Consider the following 19,598-nt stretch of genomic DNA (forward strand, 5'->3'; position numbering starts at 1 on the left):
GATGGCCCGCATATGCTCTAACACTCGTTTCTTAGCCATACATGTAGTGCTCCCCACATACCATAGTTTGCATGGGCATATCAATACATAGATACAAAAGGACGTACTACAAGTTAGAAATTGGTTAATCATTTTTGGTTTGGTTTGGCCAGGAATATTCACGGTTTTGGTCATATGGCTGTTACGGCATGCCTTGCAGTGGCCGCAAGGATAAAAACCAGTAAGGTTCTGTACATTACCTGGCGTTCTGTAAGTTACATCACTGTGTACCAAAAGATCTCTCAAGCTACGACCTCTCCTGTAGCTTATTCTAGGTCTACTTTCAAAAGTATGGCCAATGATAGGGTCACTTTGTAGAATCTTCCAATTACTGGTTAGTATTTTGTGAATTGGGTCTGAGTTACCACTAAAAGTGAGTATCACCCTGTTGGTTCCCTCTGTGGAACTTTCTGTAGTGTCCGTATTAAGTGTTTGTGCATGGTCTATGGAGTTAACTTTAGTAATGGCTTTGTTAAGGACCCATTGAGGGTAACCTCTTTCCCTGAATCTTTTGACCATGATTTCCTTCTCACGATGGAATGCGTCATTAGTGCTACAATTTCTCCTCGCTCTTAGCAGTTCACCATATGGAATGCTCCATTTGAGTGGTTCTGGGTGGCTGCTAAGAGCGTGAAGAAGTGTATTGCCCGCTGTAGCCTTGCGAAACAGACTTGTGTGTAGTCTGTCTCCTTGAGGTTTGATCAGTAGGTCTAAGAACTCCACTGAGTGCTTGCTCATACTACTGGTCAGGGAGATGTTACGATCATTGCTGTTGAGTTTATCTAAAAACTCAATAGCAGTTTGTTCGGTGTCAGTCCAAATAACAAAAAGGTCATCTATATATCGTAACCAGATTTTGACTTTACTGAAAGAATCATTGAGTGTGCTGTCTTTCCTAATGTCCTCCTCCCATTTGCCCATAAATAAATTGGCAAAACTTGGGGCAAAACAAGTCCCCATTGCTGTACCAAGGATCTGTTTATAAATGATGCCATCAAACATAAAAATGTTGTTGGTGAGACATAGATGCATCATTTGGAGTACCATGTTCGTGTGTTCTAAAAATTCGATCGGTCTTTTGTTCAGATAATATTCGCATGCTTGCATCCCTTGTGTATGATCAATAATACTATACAAAGAATTCACATCCAGTGTGAGCATGAGGTCATTCGGTTCCCATTTGATATTATTGAGTTTGAGTAAAAAATCTTTGCTGTCCTTAACATAGGAAGGGAGTTCTACAACATATTCTCGCAAGAAATGGTCAACGTATTTGGATACATGCTCAAAAGTACTGCCTATAGATGACACAATCGGTCTTCCAGGGGGTGTTTTTGGGTTCTTGTGAACTTTAGGGAGAAGATATAAAACAGATAATTTCGGGTAATCACGTTTTAAGTAGCAATACTCTTCCCATGAAATATAACCCTTTTCCTCCCAAAGTTTAAGTTTGGCCCAGATGTCAAAAATACTGGCATTATACATGTCAAAGTTTGATTGCATATAGAATCTGGTATCATTAAGCTGCTTTTGTGCTTCTTCCATATACATTTGTTTAGACCACAAAACAATATTGCCCCCCTTGTCAGCGGGGCGTACAACAATGTTGGGGTCATCACTAAGTGTTTTCAAGAATTCTTTTTGTTCAATAGATAGATTGAACTGTACATTTCTAGTTTTATTTTTTTGATGTTTCAATTTTAATAAAGATTGTGTCACCATTTCATGGAATGTATCTATGTTATCATGGGGAAGGTTGGGATAAAAAATGGACCGGGGTTTGAATTTGGTGGACACCGCCGAGTCCGTTGGAATGTCTAGGTCTACTGCTTCGCTAGAAATGCTTACCGGTGTCTCATTGGCTAGAACCTGCATATCACGCAGGATATCTGCATCTGCAACATTCAAATTATACAGAGGACGGCCAACCTCTTCATTTACATAGCCTTGGTTGGTCTGATCCCGTTTGTATAAATAATGCCATTTCTTCAGTTTGACTTTGCGAATAAATCTGTACAAATCAATACGTGTATTCGCATAATTAAAAATTTCCGTAGGGCAAAAAGTCAAACCTAGGCATAAAGTACTTTTTTCGAACATTGTCAGTTGTTTATCACTCAAATTGATAATGGTTTTATTTACCATGTCCGGATCCATTATTTCCTGTTTCTTGAGCCACGCATCTTGTTTCCCATGAGCTCCTTTGTGTTGTTTTGATTCCCTTTGTTTTCTTCTTTTGCGTCTTTGTTTGCTCCTCCCCTCCCTCTTCCTCTTCCACGGCCTCTGCCCCGTGGTGTTCTTCCTCTTCTCGGTGGTGACTGTATATTCTCTCTTGGTACTTGTCGGCCTTTTCGTAAGACCCGAAACTCGTCTAAAAAAGTAGCTGTGCGAGTGGTGGGTGGTCTCTCCAAAGATGAACCTGTAGTGGAGACTGAAATATCTGAATCCGATCCATTCGTTTCTGGAATTGAGGAGACCACTTCATTTTCCACTGGTTGTGTCGGTTCAATGTTGGGTGGTAGGTCATTGTACAAGTGATCATATTTATGACTATACGTTAATATCCGTCCGGATTCATAATCCACACAGTCTCTGTGGAGTTTTCTCTGCTTACGATTTTTTATGTCCTCTTCATGTTGTTGAAGTTTGGGTTTAAGATCTGCCATGAATTTCTGTATCATATCTTGTTCACTGCATTTAGAAAGATCTGTTTCAATAGTATTGATCTCAGACAGAATCAGTTCACGGTCTTCCCATGCGTATTTTATAAGTATGTTCAGCATATTTCTAGAGCTATTCGCTGAATTTTCTTGCCAATCCTGTAACATGCGAGGATTCTGAGACTCATATGAGGGCATGATATAAATTCTTAAACCCCTCGGGACCATTTGTTTATCCTCATAGTACTATGACCTAATAGTACTAATATGTGCAATTTTAAACCTATGTTTTCTTAGGAAGTTGGGCATAATTTCCCTTCTCTTCTTTTTTCTTTCTTCTTTTGTTGCACAGGAGGAAAGGAAGGGTCGCCATCTCTTTTGGATTACTCTCATCCGCACCGGTTACCCTACCCTTTTCTTCCCGGTTCTAGGGGGCACAGTAAGGAAAGAAGTTTACATTACATTCTTTCTTTGTAATTTTCTCGTTTCATTGATGAGCTTATGATTTTTTATAGCACTGATTTTGCATAGGAGGTGGTACAGTGCTGATGGTTTAGAATTGTGTCTGATTTGAGTGGCGACTGACATTGCAACAAGCATAAGCTCTATGTGCATAAAGGCACTATGCCGTATATATTTCCTTTCCAACATGGATTTGTATTGAAATTGAATTTCATGGGGTTACTTGACTTCTTAAATAAGTTAATGTAATATATATATAAATATACAGTATGTCATGTGACCACTCAAGATCCCCAGTATGGGACATGTTTCTATGCACCGTTTACATTGCCTCTATTTATTTGCTGTGGAGTAATGTAGTGCACTAGCGAGCACACACTATTTGTGTATGTGAATTATATGCTTGCAATATTGTAATTATTTTGTGACAACGTGTTCAATACATGGCACTATGCAAATCATAGGTTCATAATCAGCTAGATTCAGCCCATTATGCAGATACCTGTGTACTTTGATTTTGACCACTGAGGTTTAATTTGAACAATGGGCACAATATGTATTGAAGAACATAGTCACGGAATTTTATATTTTGTCATTTGACTCTTCGACATTTAGTAATGGCTGCCTAAGATGTATGCAGTATGAGACAAATCTTTGTCTGTTGCGTAATTTTTAGTAATACTGGTTACATCAAGCTGTTATACTATGTATATTTACTTTTGCATATGCTGATGTCACTGATACAGCATGTAACCATTTATTTACGTGTATATATGTACAAACTGGCAACCTTTTGACATTCAGTAATGGCCGCCAACGTTACAGACACCACTAGACAAACTTTTGTCTGTCGTTTATTTTCTCAGCTATGTATACACCTCCCCTTTGTTGTACACTTCGTGTGATCAAGTCAGTTTCACTGACGAAACGCGTAACGAGTGACTAATAAACAGTCCATTCTCCTTCCCGAGTGCGAGTCCTTCTGTGAAGAAGACGCTGTGTGTTTATAAAATTACCGGGAGACCTGCTCGGTTTTACTCGCCACCTGCCAATGGGACACGGATTCCAGGAAACAAGGTCATTCTTTGGTGAATATATATATATATATATATATATATATATATATATATATATATATATATATATATATATATATATATATATATATATATATATGTATATATATATATATATATATATATATATATATATATATATATATATATATATATATATATATATATATATATATTATCTACTGGCGGTTGCCAGTAGATAGTTATAGTTAGGACCGTGTTTCCATAGAAAATCTCAAAATTCTATTTTGAATAACTTTGGCGCCGGTTGACGAATCCTCGCGAAATTTTCAAAACTAATGGGGCGCTCCGTTCAGCTCCTACCCTGAAAGTCTCGGGGTGATTCATCAAGCGGGGGCCGAGAAAAAAGGGGGGTCCCAAAACGCGTTTTCCCCATGCATTTTTCCATAGGACCTTTAGACGCAGCTACAGCCCGAACGGCTGAACAGAATTACTTGAAATTTGGCAGAGAGGTAGCCATAAGGTCAAGGAAGTGCCTTTTGCAGGTCTGGTGTAAATCTGTTCAGTATTTCCTGAGAAAATAGCATTTAAAAGCATATCAATATCTCTACGCGCGCAGGATGCGCGCACTGTGCGAGCACCCTAACGTGCGCGAGCGTAATTCTGATTGGTGGTTACATGTTAGTCAATGTTCGAATCGGTCGAAATCAGGAAGTGTCGGCCACCATTTTGTTTGTTTTCAGTGCGAGAGTGAAAAAGGAAGGTGGCGAACGTGAAAAGGGGGCAGGGTAGAGAGTTCCTGATCTCCTAGCCTTTGTCAGGGGGTCCCTGAAGGACCCCGAAGGCAGAAAAATATTTTTTATTTTTTTAAAAAAAAATCACGGGGGTGCGTGCACCATGGGCGCACGGTGAAAAACCAAAAAAAAAAAAAAACATTTTTAATACGTAGTTTATTGTAAAATAAATATATTAAAAAAATAATAATACATAAATAAATTAGCATTTAAAAAACCGTACAAATTCACTGAAAAAACCATAGGTTTCACACACGTTATAGTTAGGAATTAGCATTTAAAAAACCTTGCAAATTCACTTAAAAAACCATAGGTTTCACACATGTTATAGATAGGTGGATATTTCACTCGTAAAAAACCAATGAAATTCCCCCGTTATAGTTAGTTCAGATAACTATAACTCGCGCGACCGCCACTCTATCACAAGGATGATGTCATCAGTGATGTCATGAGTGATGCCACTGACCATGTCATGAGTGATGTAATATGTGACGTCAGGAGCAGTGGATTGCGGGCGCGCGAGTTATAGTTATCTGAACTAACTATAACGGGGGAATTTCATTGGTTTTTTACGAGTGAAATATCCACCTATCTATAACATGTGTGAAACCTATGGTTTTTTAAGTGAATATATATATATATATATCTATATATATCTCACATCAGCCCCTCCAAAAAGAAAGCTCAAGGACACAGCGGGGATTGCCTTGGGAGCCGCTTTATTTCACCGGTACAGCGTGCAGATGCATTTCGGCATTTTGAGCCTTCCTCAGTGCTGCCAGTACCTCGTGACCACCTTTCCCCTCCTTTAAAAATCCTTCGGCGCTTCCAATGATGGAAGATCAGCTGCACCTGTTACGCTGGGCTTGATGCAGTCCAATAGGAGACTACAACTCCCAGCATGCCGCACTTAGTGTGTCTGTAACAGGATGCGATGTTGTTACCATGAACGCTGTTGTGTGCCAGGTAATGTGGGGGGGCCGTGTAGCAGCAGGTAGTCACGTAATGATGGTGCCAAACGCTCCCTCAGGTCCCCAACGCCCCAAACCAAACGTAGAATCTGCCGGGCCGAGAAGCTCATGGAAATCCTATTTGCTTCCCCGTGGAATCACGGACTGCCTGAACAGCAGGCACAGGCACGGTTCTTTGTTGTGGTGGCCCTGGGTAGATCAATACCTTGATCGAGCACACAGTCAGTTTCCAACAATCCCAGGACTCTTTGAAGGGCGGATCCTTGCTTCGCGTTGTTGGCAAACGCGACAAATATCACACATCAGCCCCTCCAAAAAGAAAGCTCAAGGACACAGCGGGGATTGCCTTGGGAGCCGCTTTATTTCACCGGTACAGCGTGCAGATGCATTTCGGCATTTTGAGCCTTCCTCAGTGCTGCCAGTACCTCGTGACCACCTTTCCCCTCCTTTAAAAATCCTTCGGCGCTTCCAATGATGGAAGATCAGCTGCACCTGTTACGCTGGGCTTGATGCAGTCCAATAGGAGACTACAACTCCCAGCATGCCGCACTTAGTGTGTCTGTAACAGGATGCGATGTTGTTACCATGAACGCTGTTGTGTGCCAGGTAATGTGGGGGGGCCGTGTAGCAGCAGGTAGTCACGTAATGATGGTGCCAAACGCTCCCTCAGGTCCCCAACGCCCCAAACCAAACGTAGAATCTGCCGGGCCGAGAAGCTCATGGAAATCCTATTTGCTTCCCCGTGGAATCACGGACTGCCTGAACAGCAGGCACAGGCACGGTTCTTTGTTGTGGTGGCCCTGGGTAGATCAATACCTTGATCGAGCACACAGTCAGTTTCCAACAATCCCAGGACTCTTTGAAGGGCGGATCCTTGCTTCGCGTTGTTGGCAAACGCGACAAATATCACACATCAGCCCCTCCAAAAAGAAAGCTCAAGGACACAGCGGGGATTGCCTTGGGAGCCGCTTTATTTCACCGGTACAGCGTGCAGATGCATTTCGGCATTTTGAGCCTTCCTCAGTGCTGCCAGTACCTCGTGACCACCTTTCCCCTCCTTTAAAAATCCTTCGGCGCTTCCAATGATGGAAGATCAGCTGCACCTGTTACGCTGGGCTTGATGCAGTCCAATAGGAGACTACAACTCCCAGCATGCCGCACTTAGTGTGTCTGTAACAGGATGCGATGTTGTTACCATGAACGCTGTTGTGTGCCAGGTAATGTGGGGGGGCCGTGTAGCAGCAGGTAGTCACGTAATGATGGTGCCAAACGCTCCCTCAGGTCCCCAACGCCCCAAACCAAACGTAGAATCTGCCGGGCCGAGAAGCTCATGGAAATCCTATTTGCTTCCCCGTGGAATCACGGACTGCCTGAACAGCAGGCACAGGCACGGTTCTTTGTTGTGGTGGCCCTGGGTAGATCAATACCTTGATCGAGCACACAGTCAGTTTCCAACAATCCCAGGACTCTTTGAAGGGCGGATCCTTGCTTCGCGTTGTTGGCAAACGCGACAAATATCACACATCAGCCCCTCCAAAAAGAAAGCTCAAGGACACAGCGGGGATTGCCTTGGGAGCCGCTTTATTTCACCGGTACAGCGTGCAGATGCATTTCGGCATTTTGAGCCTTCCTCAGTGCTGCCAGTACCTCGTGACCACCTTTCCCCTCCTTTAAAAATCCTTCGGCGCTTCCAATGATGGAAGATCAGCTGCACCTGTTACGCTGGGCTTGATGCAGTCCAATAGGAGACTACAACTCCCAGCATGCCGCACTTAGTGTGTCTGTAACAGGATGCGATGTTGTTACCATGAACGCTGTTGTGTGCCAGGTAATGTGGGGGGGCCGTGTAGCAGCAGGTAGTCACGTAATGATGGTGCCAAACGCTCCCTCAGGTCCCCAACGCCCCAAACCAAACGTAGAATCTGCCGGGCCGAGAAGCTCATGGAAATCCTATTTGCTTCCCCGTGGAATCACGGACTGCCTGAACAGCAGGCACAGGCACGGTTCTTTGTTGTGGTGGCCCTGGGTAGATCTATATATATCTATCTATCTATCTATATATATATATATATATATATATATATATATATATATATATATATATATATATATATATATATATATATATATATATATATATATATATATATATATATATATATATATATATATATATATATATATGTGCCCTCATTTTTCTTTCTGCAGCACTAATCATACCTTCTTTTTATTTTTTATTTTTTTTAATTTTTTACATAATTTTATTAATTTACTGTAAACCGGTTACAATGCAAGCAAAAAAAAACATATGAGTCAAAAAAACAAGTATATACTAACAATATAGAAAAAATAATAACACATACAGTTTACAATTTAGCAGCCAATCTTAACACGTACATAAGAAAAACGGCAGACCAAGTAGGGACATACATTATAAAAAAGATGAGAATGGACAGAAAAAAAGATTAATATTCTACTTTGCCCTCTATCCATTGCGAGATTGGCGTCCATATTTTCATTCCCATAGTCCTTTTTTTAGAGCCTTTTGTTCTATAGATAGCATATTCCAGATTATATATTGCTAGTAACCGTGCACGCCATGTGCAAAAAGATGGTGGATCACGGCTAATCCACTCTTGAGTGATACATCCTCGTAGAATTGCCATTAAAATAAATACCAAGTTTCTATTATACTCATTCGAAATCTCAGAAGAAACTCCAAACAGTACTAATTCTGGTGTTATTGTTATTACATATCCAAATACTAAAGTGAGAAAAGATTGAATTTCATGTAACAAAGATGTTAAGAGTGGGCAGCCAAAAAACATATGAGCTGCATCAGCAGCAAAAAACCCACATCTACCACATACAGCGCCAGTTGTTGATCCCCATTTGGAGATTTTTGCAGGCGTGTAATATAGATCAAATAAGGCCATGAAGTGCTGAGCACGCATTCTACCCGTCAATAACACAGAATTAGCCATCAGAATAGATGTCTGAATCAAATTAGTATCACAGTTTATCTTCTCCAACCATCGCTGTTGGACATCCAACATATCGTCAGAGCAAGAAGATAATGGAAGGTTATAGTATACACCTATCCTTTTCCTGGTATATAAAGCATCAATAATAGGAATTTCAGTAAAACTAGAACAATCCAGAGAAATCATATTCTTAAGAAAACTGTGGATCTGGAGATACTTAAAATAATCCAAATTTGTGAGATTACGCTTAGATTGGAGTTCCGCAAATGTTACAATACGATTATTATACCATAAATCGCCTAACAAATGAATACCACTATTACCCCATCTCGTCATTGTATGATCTCTAAAGATGGAAGGAAAAATATGTGTTGACGTCAGAGGGGTATATCTGCTAATATTATGAAACCCTACGTGGCGACGGATTAATCTCCAGGCAAAGAAAGCAGCTTTCAATATCTTACATTTTGTTCTATAATAGATAGCAAGCATCCACGCGCCTCGACTCCCAGCGCGAATTCATAAATTGAAGGAGCATGAGATTCTTGTACTGGTGCATTCGCCCCGATTACCAAAGGAGAAATAAACTGTAAGACAGATGCTAAATAATACAGTAAAAAATATGGTGTACACCACCCCCCCCTATCCTTGGGAAGAGTCATCTTCTTATAAGCTCTGCGTTGACGTTTATAATCCCACAGGAATCTGGTCGCCATTCTCTCGAGTTCTTTAAAAAAAATAAGAGGAAATTCTAAAGGGATAGAACAAAATAAATATAAAAATTTGGGGAGAATTAGCATTTTCAGCACGTTATTCCTCCCATATAAAGACAAATGTAAATGACTAATACGCTCCAGCGTAGAATTGGCCTTTTTTAGACTTAGTTTATAATTAAGTTCCGGAATGGCAGAAACTGGGGTAGTAATCTGGATACCCAGATAAGTTGCCACAGTGACTGTATTAAAGTAAGCCGGAATACTAGTCAGAGAGGACTGATCCGTTAAAAGAATTTGTGTTTTAGCCATATTAAGTTTGTACCCAGAAAATAAACCAAACTTGATTGCCAGCACTTCCACCTTAGGAATAGCTTTGACAATATCTGTTGTGATCACTACCACGTCATCAGCATAGGCTAAGGCTCTATAATTCATTCCCGCGACACAAATCAGAGAAATATCCTCCATTTGATTCAATTCTTTAAGAAAGAGATCAATATAGATAGCAAAGAGTAATGGTGAGGCTGGACAACCCTGTCTGGTCCCGCGATTAATGGGGAACAGGGCAGATGATTTTGTCCCAATTTTAACAGAAGAGAGGGGGGATTTATAAAGAGCTTTCAAAGCTGAAATCATAATAGGTCCAAACCCCTTAAATGAAAGCATATCCCAGAGATGAGACCAAGCCACCCTGTCGAATGCTTTTTCAGCATCCAACAGGGTGATTGCCATAGAAGTTTTAGTACCCTGAGGCCAATCCAAGAGGGCAATAACCCTGCGGACATGGTCAGTAGTGTCCCGCCCTGGTATAAACCCATGTTGCCACCTAGAAACTATAGTAGCAATTATCCCTGAAATTCTTGAGGCTAATATTTTAGAAAACACTTTGCTGTCTGCATTAATTAGCGAAATTGGCCTGTATGAAGCCGGGTTGGTTGGAAGTTTACCCTTTTTCAAAAAAGCCATTATTGTTGAATGTCTCCATGAGACAGGTGCATTCCCTTATTGTACTTCTAAGAACGTAGACAGCATGTCTTGTTTCAATAAGTTCCTAAACAGCCTATAGAACTCCAGAGGGATGCCATCGGGTCCCATAGCGTTACCTGAAGCAAGTGAAAGCAAAGCGAACTCAATTTCATCCCACGTGATTTCGATGTCCAAAGCCTGCACCTGAGGGGTAGTTAATTTTGTAATATTATCTGATGAAGAAAAATTCAAGAAAAGCTCATTAGAATATGATAAATCATCCTGCGCGTAAAGCTTTAAATCGAACTGTCGAAATACCTCTAGGATTTCATCGGGATCATTATGAGTCAGTCCGTTAGCATCCTTAATTGCAGTAACAGCATTGATGGTCTCTTTTTGTTTTATTGTTTTTGCGAGAATCTTACCAGAATTTTCCCCCATTTCATAAATCTGTGACCTAAATATTGCCGTGTGCTCCGCCACTTTGGTTGCTAACACCTCATACAATCTAGCTTTGTGTATATCTAGAATAGTTTTAGTGTGATCAATGTCTTGTGATAAACTAATCGAAGTAATTCGTTTAGCCTCCCATTCCTGGATCGCTTTATAATAGCCATCAGGCTTATTCCGGACATTCGTTTGCTTTCTAATCGAATACGATAGAGTCTCCCCCCGAACTCCTGCTTTAAAAGCATCCCAGACGGTTTGAATCAATGCGCTCCCTCTATTAAACTCAAAAAATTCACTAATCCATTTCCCCATAGATTCGATATATGCTGAATTCTCCAATAATTTCCGGTCGAAAGACCAAGCCCTAACCGAGGGTGTATCTGATTTATCAGTTTTAAGCTCTATCAAAACCGGATTATGATTGGATATTATTCGTGGGAAAATTTGAAATCCAGAATTATAATTAATTCCTGCAGTAACAAAAAAATAATCCAGTCGACAGAGTTTCTGATGTGGTGCAGAGAAAAAAGTATACCCCGGTGACAAAGGATTTTTCTCAAACCCGACATCAATCAGACCAAAATCCAACACTAGAGCTCTTACTGCCTTAAATGTCTTTTTTTCAAACCTGAATATATTGGGGTACCCCGGCTATCCAAGCCAGGCTCCATATGAATATTTAAATCGCCACAAAAAATTAGAGGAGATCGCCAAGTAGCTAATTCTAGGTTTAAAAAGTTGAATATGTCTGGATTGTCTATATTGGAGTCTTATACTGAACATATAGTCCAAAGTTTATTATTAAAGCAGATTTCAATAATCATCCATCTACCATACTCGTCTACTTTAACGCGTTTCAAAGTGGCCAGTCCCTTCCTCATAAGAATAGTTACCCCTCTAGTGGTAGTACCTTGACGGGTACAACCCAATAACTGCATCCCCAAATCATTGTATAAATGTCTATCATTCCAGACTAAGTGCGTTTCCTGGAGACACAATAAATCAAGATTCATATTCTATATTAATTGAGCACACACCCTCCTTTTCCCCCCTGTAATTTAGAACACAAATATTCCAGGAACAAATCCTCAATACACCCATTTTATTGAGATTAATCCTGACATCTTGTCTCTACATGAGTCCGAAAGGGCAAAGCCCAAAGAGAATACCCTTTTATTTTAGAACTCCAATTGCTCATGACATTAAGCTGTATGTATATCTGCAAAAGGCTATACCTAATCCAATTCATAATCCTCTTAGAGTAGATATCTTTCTCCAAACATTCTATTGTAACCAGGCTTACACCCCCACACCCCAAGACCACCACCTCATGTAGGTGCCACCCCTTCCCCTGTCCCTACCCTTACCCCTACCCATAATGGGCCAAGGGACTGAAAAGTCCCTACCATATGTTGTAGTGAGAAGTATCCTGCACCTCGTAGCTCGCTCACCAGCGTACAATAAGTCAAACACAAGAGAAAAAGAGAACAAAAGATTATACCAGCCGAAATAGAATTCAATACACATTAACCTAATAAGGTCAAATAAACCATACAAGCAATGAAAACTAATGTCTCAGCGACAAAAAGGAGACTGTAGGGGACATACTCATAATGTGGCTAACAACTCCTTAGCTGCCCCTTCAGACACAAGAAAATACGTTCTTGATTTGTGAATTACTTTCAGCTTGGAGGGGTTGAGGAGGAATGCTTGGGCTCCCTTAGCCAGAAAAGACAGAATCAGCTGGCGAAATTGCCAGCGTTGTTGAACAGTTGCATGGCAATAATCAGGCCGGACAAAAAATTCCAAGTCCTTCCCCCTGCGCTTACGATCTGGTCTAGCTAAATCGTACAGAGCTTCTCTGGCCAAAAAAAAATGTATTCAAGCTGATCAGTATGGCTCTTGGCCTAACAGTATTACTAGATCTAGTATGCATTTGGAATGGAAATCTGTGGGCCCTTTGGAGTTCCACATCCCACTTCCAATGCGATAATTCTGGAAATGCTTCGACAAAAAGTTCATTAACAAATTGCCTAATATTCCCTCCCTTTCTCCCCTCAGTAATACCCAGGATGCGTAGGTTATTACGCCGTGATCTATTTTCAATGTCAACCAATTTCCAGTTAATCTCCTCCTTTAAACCCTCCAGTGAAGATAATTGTGCTTTTTGAGTATTCATCCTGTCCTCAATTTCAGAAATTCTCCCTTCTACTTCAACCACCCTTGCAGTGATTTCGGAGCATGATCTAGCCACTCGTCTTAAGTTATTTTGCAACTTCCGTACAGCCCCTTGAGTTCGTAGATTCTCAGTTCTCATTTCTTCACGATGTTGGAGCATAAGCTGGTACAGAGTGCTCAACGTAACCACAGGAGTCTGAGAGTCGTCAGTGTTGCTTATGCTCTTACTGGTGGGAGAGCAAACACTAGTTCTTTGTATCGATAGAACAGTATTGTCATCTGTCTCCCATGCTGAGCTTGCCGGGACCCCCTCCATCTGAATCTCCACATCATCCTCTTCGTCGAGAGAGCTTCTGTGGTCCTGTGAGCTACTCAAGCTGTTAGCACTGGTTGCAACCCCCGTCACTCCATATTGATCTGTGTCGCCTTCAAGGCTCTCAGATTCCAAAGCATTAGATAAATCCGACATAGAATAGAAATTCCCTGCAGAGTCAACTGTATCAGAATCAGTATCTCCCACCTGTGCTAGAACCTCCGGTATGTTATCTCCAACAGAAATGACGGCTGCAGAAGAAGGGGTCTGAGATGGACATGCGTTGTCGATAAGCTTAGCTGCACAGTCCACAATATCTGTCGAATTAAGATTACTTTGACTCTTCTTCTTTTTAAACATTCCAGGTATTTTTAATGTCCTGTCAGGACTACATGTCCCAGAATCCACCTGGGCAGCCAGTAAAGAGTTAGATGGAGTAGATGGAGTGGAAACGGGGGATGCATAGGTGGCTACTGCAAAGAGGACTGGCAAAGGTTGGGCAGCTTGATCAGAACCGTTGTCAGCAGAGAAATCAGCGACGGTAGCATTCTGAGTAACAGCTGAGGTAGCAGCGGCAGCTGTGACCGCTCTAGTTTTCGGTTTCGGTTTCTGAGCCTTAGAGTTTGTAGTAAGCGTAGGATTTTTTGGTGCCATGGTGAGCAAACTACCTTTCACCGGATGATACAGCGGGAGAAGCTGCGTCCGTCCCCAATCCGAGAAACAGAGAGCCAAGTCAGTTTCAGGATTCCAGCGTCTCCACGCAGCAGTGGACGAAAACCGCCAAACCCATTGAAGAGAACGGCGAAAGCAGCCACGGAGATGCGACCGCATCAAACAGCCAGTACTAAGCTGTCGACTGAGTTTTCCTCAACACATACGGATCCCACTTCGCCAATATAGCCACACTGCGCCCCAGCTCTGCAAGGTAAGGTAAGCGTTGATATCTCCAGACTGAGCGAGCACAACAAGAGCACCTCAGCACTCCTCACTCGAACGCTAACGTGTCCGCCATCTTGGCCTTGTTCTCACTAATCATACTTTCTATTGCAAAATGAACCCCCTCATTTTGTTCCTTTTTAAATTAAATGTTTTAAGAGTTACCACTTTATTCCAATCATAATGGCTTCAGGTGTGCCATACGTTTATCATAAGTAGGACTGTTAGCGCTCTAGTTGTTCTTTGGAACACTCTGGGAAGCTGCAGTAGAACACAAAGGAATCAACTGACAGTCTTTGCCCTTTTTGGATGTACATGTTTTACTGAGAATGTCAGACTTTATTCTCACATGACTGAGAAAGATAATGTGTATTTATAGAAAATATGCTCTCAGTTTAGCTTATAGATCACCTTCTAAACCTCTGTGGGAAAAGCATGAGAAAATAGTTTTCTCTCAAACATGATTCATGATATCCCAGCAGAAGGCTTTTTCGCATGGTAAAATCACCTTAAAACATAGCACAATTCCTAAAATGGGTATGGTACCATCAACAAATGATTTATAATGTAACTAAAGTCTTAAAACCTATTAACTGCAATGCTTTTTAATAAGGTGCTATCATGTATATTGGTCCCAAGATGGCTGCCAACACTTCTTGGATGAAGTGCTGATAGCTAATCAGATCTCATGATGAGATGTGTGGTTAGGCTCCGCCCAGATATATATGTGATTTTACTTTTGATTTTCTCAGGAACTACTGAACGGATTTACACCATTTAAGCAAAAGGCATGACTCTGAACCAAAGTCTAACTGTCTTCCAAATTTGGTGTAATTCCGTTCAGCAGTTCGGGCTGTAGTTGCGACTAAAGGTCCCTATGGAAAATTGCATGGGGAAAACACGTTTTGCAACCCCCCTTTTTTCTCGGCCCCCACTTGACGAATCACCCCGAGACTTTTAGGATAGGAGCGGACCGGAGCGGATCATGAGTTATAAAAATTTCGCGAAGATTCTTCAACCGGCGCCAAAGTTATTCTAAATAGAATGTTGCGGATTTCCTATGGATAATAGGTCCTAACTATAACTACTCACTGGCGACCGCCAGTAGATAATATATATATATATGTATATTGGTGAAGAATTAGCAACTCATATACAGCATGATTAATTCTGGATTCTGCATTGAAACCTTCCTTACAGTCTGAGTATGTGACTTAGGTACAGCGTCTCCTGTGCTGATTTTAATTCACCTTCACTTTTTTATGGGAAGTGATCTTAGTCCATGCCTATCAGATGGATTAGTTACATCTTTTCATCGTCGTGCCTTTTGGCACTAGACGGATTCATATTTAGGGGATTAGATAGAATTTCCCACACTTCTTTTCCCTCCTATTACTTTTGACACTTACACACTTATTCTCATTATAGCACACAAACCTGTGAGCCTATCCCCATATTTCTAATATAGGTTACATGGGTTTAGTGGTAGAACTTGAGCATTCTATATAGCTTGAATATCTATTAGGCATTCCCACATGTGGAACTGGCTGCCTGTGGGTATTTTACCTTAGATTGGTAATCACATACTAATCTGTATTTTGGATAGCCAGTCTCCAAGGGGTACATTTCCTCAGTTTGTTATTGTTGCAGAACTTTGGGCACTTCCCCAGCATTGCTCTACACATGAATTTTGCACTGCCACATATGGCTGTAGTGGCCATGACATTTATTTATACTTGTTTGCATGTCCGATAATTCATCTTTTCCCCATTTCCGATGGTGTTAATCTGCTGGCACTGTTGGAAGCGCAATTGCAGTTGAACAATGGAATCATCAGTGACTGTTGAGGTATGCCAGGATCCACACTAGTGAGTTGTGCTCCATGTAGATGAATTCTGGAGTCTTCACTCATGTACACACTAGCTATTTACTAGCAAATCGAGAGCAAACCGCGAGCCGCGAGAGCAGAGAGCAGCGTGGTGCATAGAGCGTGGGGGAGGAGCTTCAGACAGCAGCGGTCCGGTCTGGCTGGTTGCGGTTGCTGGTGCCGGCGCCACTGTCTTCTTATACCACATATCTTCCTTTTTTAATTAGTGGACTGCAGGGTATTAAACATTGCTCTTTCAGCATAAGCAAGCGCTGGTGATTTACAGGGCACGGATGAAGCGGCGTGTCCGGATGGCAGGACACAAAAGATGCGGGGGATTAACCTTGAATGTTACCAGCAAACCCACTGTGTATAACAAGACATTGGAGAAAAGCACAGAGGCACTCACTATGAAAAAAGGCCTCTGTTAAGACTCTAAATACCAGAATGCACCAGTTGCATACACCAACTGGGGCGGGACATGTAAATTCGCTGCGAGTGCGGCGTTATTGTTTGCTGTCTGTCCTCCTATTGCCAAGCCTGTGATTAAGAGCTGCAATGCTCGAAACGCGTATTGCCAAGTATTGGCCTATTGCTTATGCTGGAACAGCAATGTTTAATACCCTACAGTCTGCTAATTAAAAAAGGAAGAAAAGTGTGGCGCCTTCATTTGGGAGCACCTTTCGTATGGATTTGTAGCAGTCAGCTCTGACTGTGAGGGCGGCCCGCTGCTGATATTGCAGGTCTTCAAACGATGGTGATTTACAAGGCGCGAATGAAGAGGCGTGTCCGGTTGGCAGAACACAAAAGATGCTGGGATTAACCTTGAATGTTTCCAGCAAACCCACTGTGGTATAAGAAGACATTGGTGAAAAGTACAGAGGCACTCACTATGAAAAAAAGCCTTTGTTAAGACTTAAAAGACCAGAATGCACCAGTTGCATACACCCACTGGGGCGGGACTTATACATTTGCTGCAAGTGTGGTGTTATTTTTTGCTGTCTGTCCTCCTGTTGCCAAGCCAGTGATCATGAGCTGGAATGCTCGAAACACGTATGGTGAAGTATTGGCCGATTGCTTATGCTGGAACAGCAATGTTTAATACCTTGCAGTCCGCTAATTAAAAAAGAAGAAAAGTACGCTGAGTGTGGCGCCTTCATTTCAGAGCACATTTCGTATGGATTTGTAGCGTTTGGCTCTGACCGCGAGGCTGTCCCGCTGCTGATATTGCAAGTCTTCAAGAGCTGGTGATTTACAAGGCGCGGATGAAGCGGCGTGTCCGGTTGGCAGGACACAAAAGATACGGGCGATTAACCTTAAATGTTCCCAGCAAACCCACTGTGGTAGAAGAAGACATTGGAGAAAAGTACAGAGGCACTTACTATGAAAAAGCCTATATTATGACTCTAAGGAAGAGAATGCACGAGGTTGCATATGCCCACTGGGGCGGGACTTATAAATTCGCTGCGAGTGGGGCATATTGTTTGCTGTCTGTCCTCTTGTTGCCAAGCCTGTGATCAAGAGCTGGAATGCTCGAAACGCTTATGACAAAGTATTGGCCTATTGCTTATGCTGAAACAGCAATGTTTAACGCCCTGCAGTCCGCTAATTAAAAAAGGAAAAAAAGTACGCCACGTGTGGCGCCTTCATTTGGGAGCACCTTACGAATGTATTTGTAGCGGTCTGCATTGACAGCGAGGGCGTCCCGCTGCTGCTATTGCAGGTATTCAAGCACTGGTGAATTACAAGGCGCGGATGAACCGGCGTGTCCGGTGGGCAGGACACAAAAAATGCGGGGGATTAACATTGAATGTTCCCAGCAAAACTACTGTGGTATAAGAAGACATTGGAGAAAAGTGCAGAGGCACTTACTATGAAAAAAGCCTATGTTATGACTCTAAAGACCAGAATGCATCAGTTGCATATGCCCACTGGGCCGGGACTTATAAATTTGCTGCGAGTGCGGCGTTATTATTTGCTGTCTGTCCTCTTGTTGCCAAGCCACTGATCAAGAGCTGGAATTCTCGAAACGTGTATGGCAAAGTATTGGCCTATTGCTTATGCTGGAACAGCAATGTTTAATACCCCACAGTCCGCTAATTAAAAAAGGAAGAAAAGCACGCCGCATGTGGCGTCTTAATTTTGGAGCAACTTTCACATGGATTTGCAGCGGTCGGCTCTGACCACGAGGGCGTCGCGCTGATGATATTGCAGGGCTTCAAGCGCTGGTGATTTACAAGGCACGGATGAAGTGGCGTGTCCGGTTGGCAGGACACAAAAGGTGCGGGGGATTAAAATTGAATGTTCCCAGCAAACCCACTGTGGTATAAGAAGACATTGGAGAAAAGTACCAAGGCACTTACTATGAAAAAAGCCTATGTTATGACTCTAAAGACCATAATGCACCAGTTGCATATGCCCACTGGGCCGGGACTTATAAATTCGCTGCGAGTGCAGCGTTATTGTTTGCTGTCTGTCTTCTTGTTGCCAAGCCAGTGATCAAGACCTGGAATGCCCGAAACGCGTATGGCAAAGTATTGGCCTATTGCTTATGCTGGAACAGCAATTTCTAATACCCTGCAGTCCGCTATTTAAAAAAGGAAGAAAAGCACACCGCATGTGGCGCCTTAAGTTGGGAGCACCTTTCGTATGGATTTGTAGCGGTCGGCTCTGACCATGAGGGCGTCCCGCTGATGATATTGCAGGTCTTCAAGAGCTGGTGATTTACAAGGCGCGGATGAAGCGGCGTGTCCAGTTGGTAGGACACAAAAGATGCGGGGGATTAACTTTGAATGAGGAAATGCACTGTGGTAGAAGAAGACATTGGAGAAAAGTACAGAGGCACTCACTAAGAAAAAAAGCCTATGTTAAGACTCTAAAGACCAGAATGCACCAGTTGCATATGCCCACTGGGGCGGGACTTATAAATTCACTGCGAGTGTGCCGTTATTGTTTACTGTCTGTTCTCTTGTTGCCAAGCCAGTGATCAAGAGCTGGAATGCTCGAAACGCGTATTGCGAAGCATTGGCCTATTGCTTATGCTGGAACAGCAATGTTTAATACCCCGCAGTCTGCTAATTAAAAAAGGAAGAAAAGCACGCCGCTTGTGGTGCCTTAATTTGGGAGCACCTTTCATATAGATTTGCAGCGGTCTGATCTGACCACGAGGGCGTCGCGCTGCTGATATTGCAGGGCTTGAAGCCCTGGTGATTTACAAGGCATGGA

The sequence above is a fragment of the Triturus cristatus genome, chromosome 8 (genome assembly GCF_964204655.1).
Source record: "Triturus cristatus chromosome 8, aTriCri1.1, whole genome shotgun sequence".
Taxonomy (NCBI): Eukaryota; Metazoa; Chordata; class Amphibia; order Caudata; family Salamandridae; genus Triturus; species Triturus cristatus.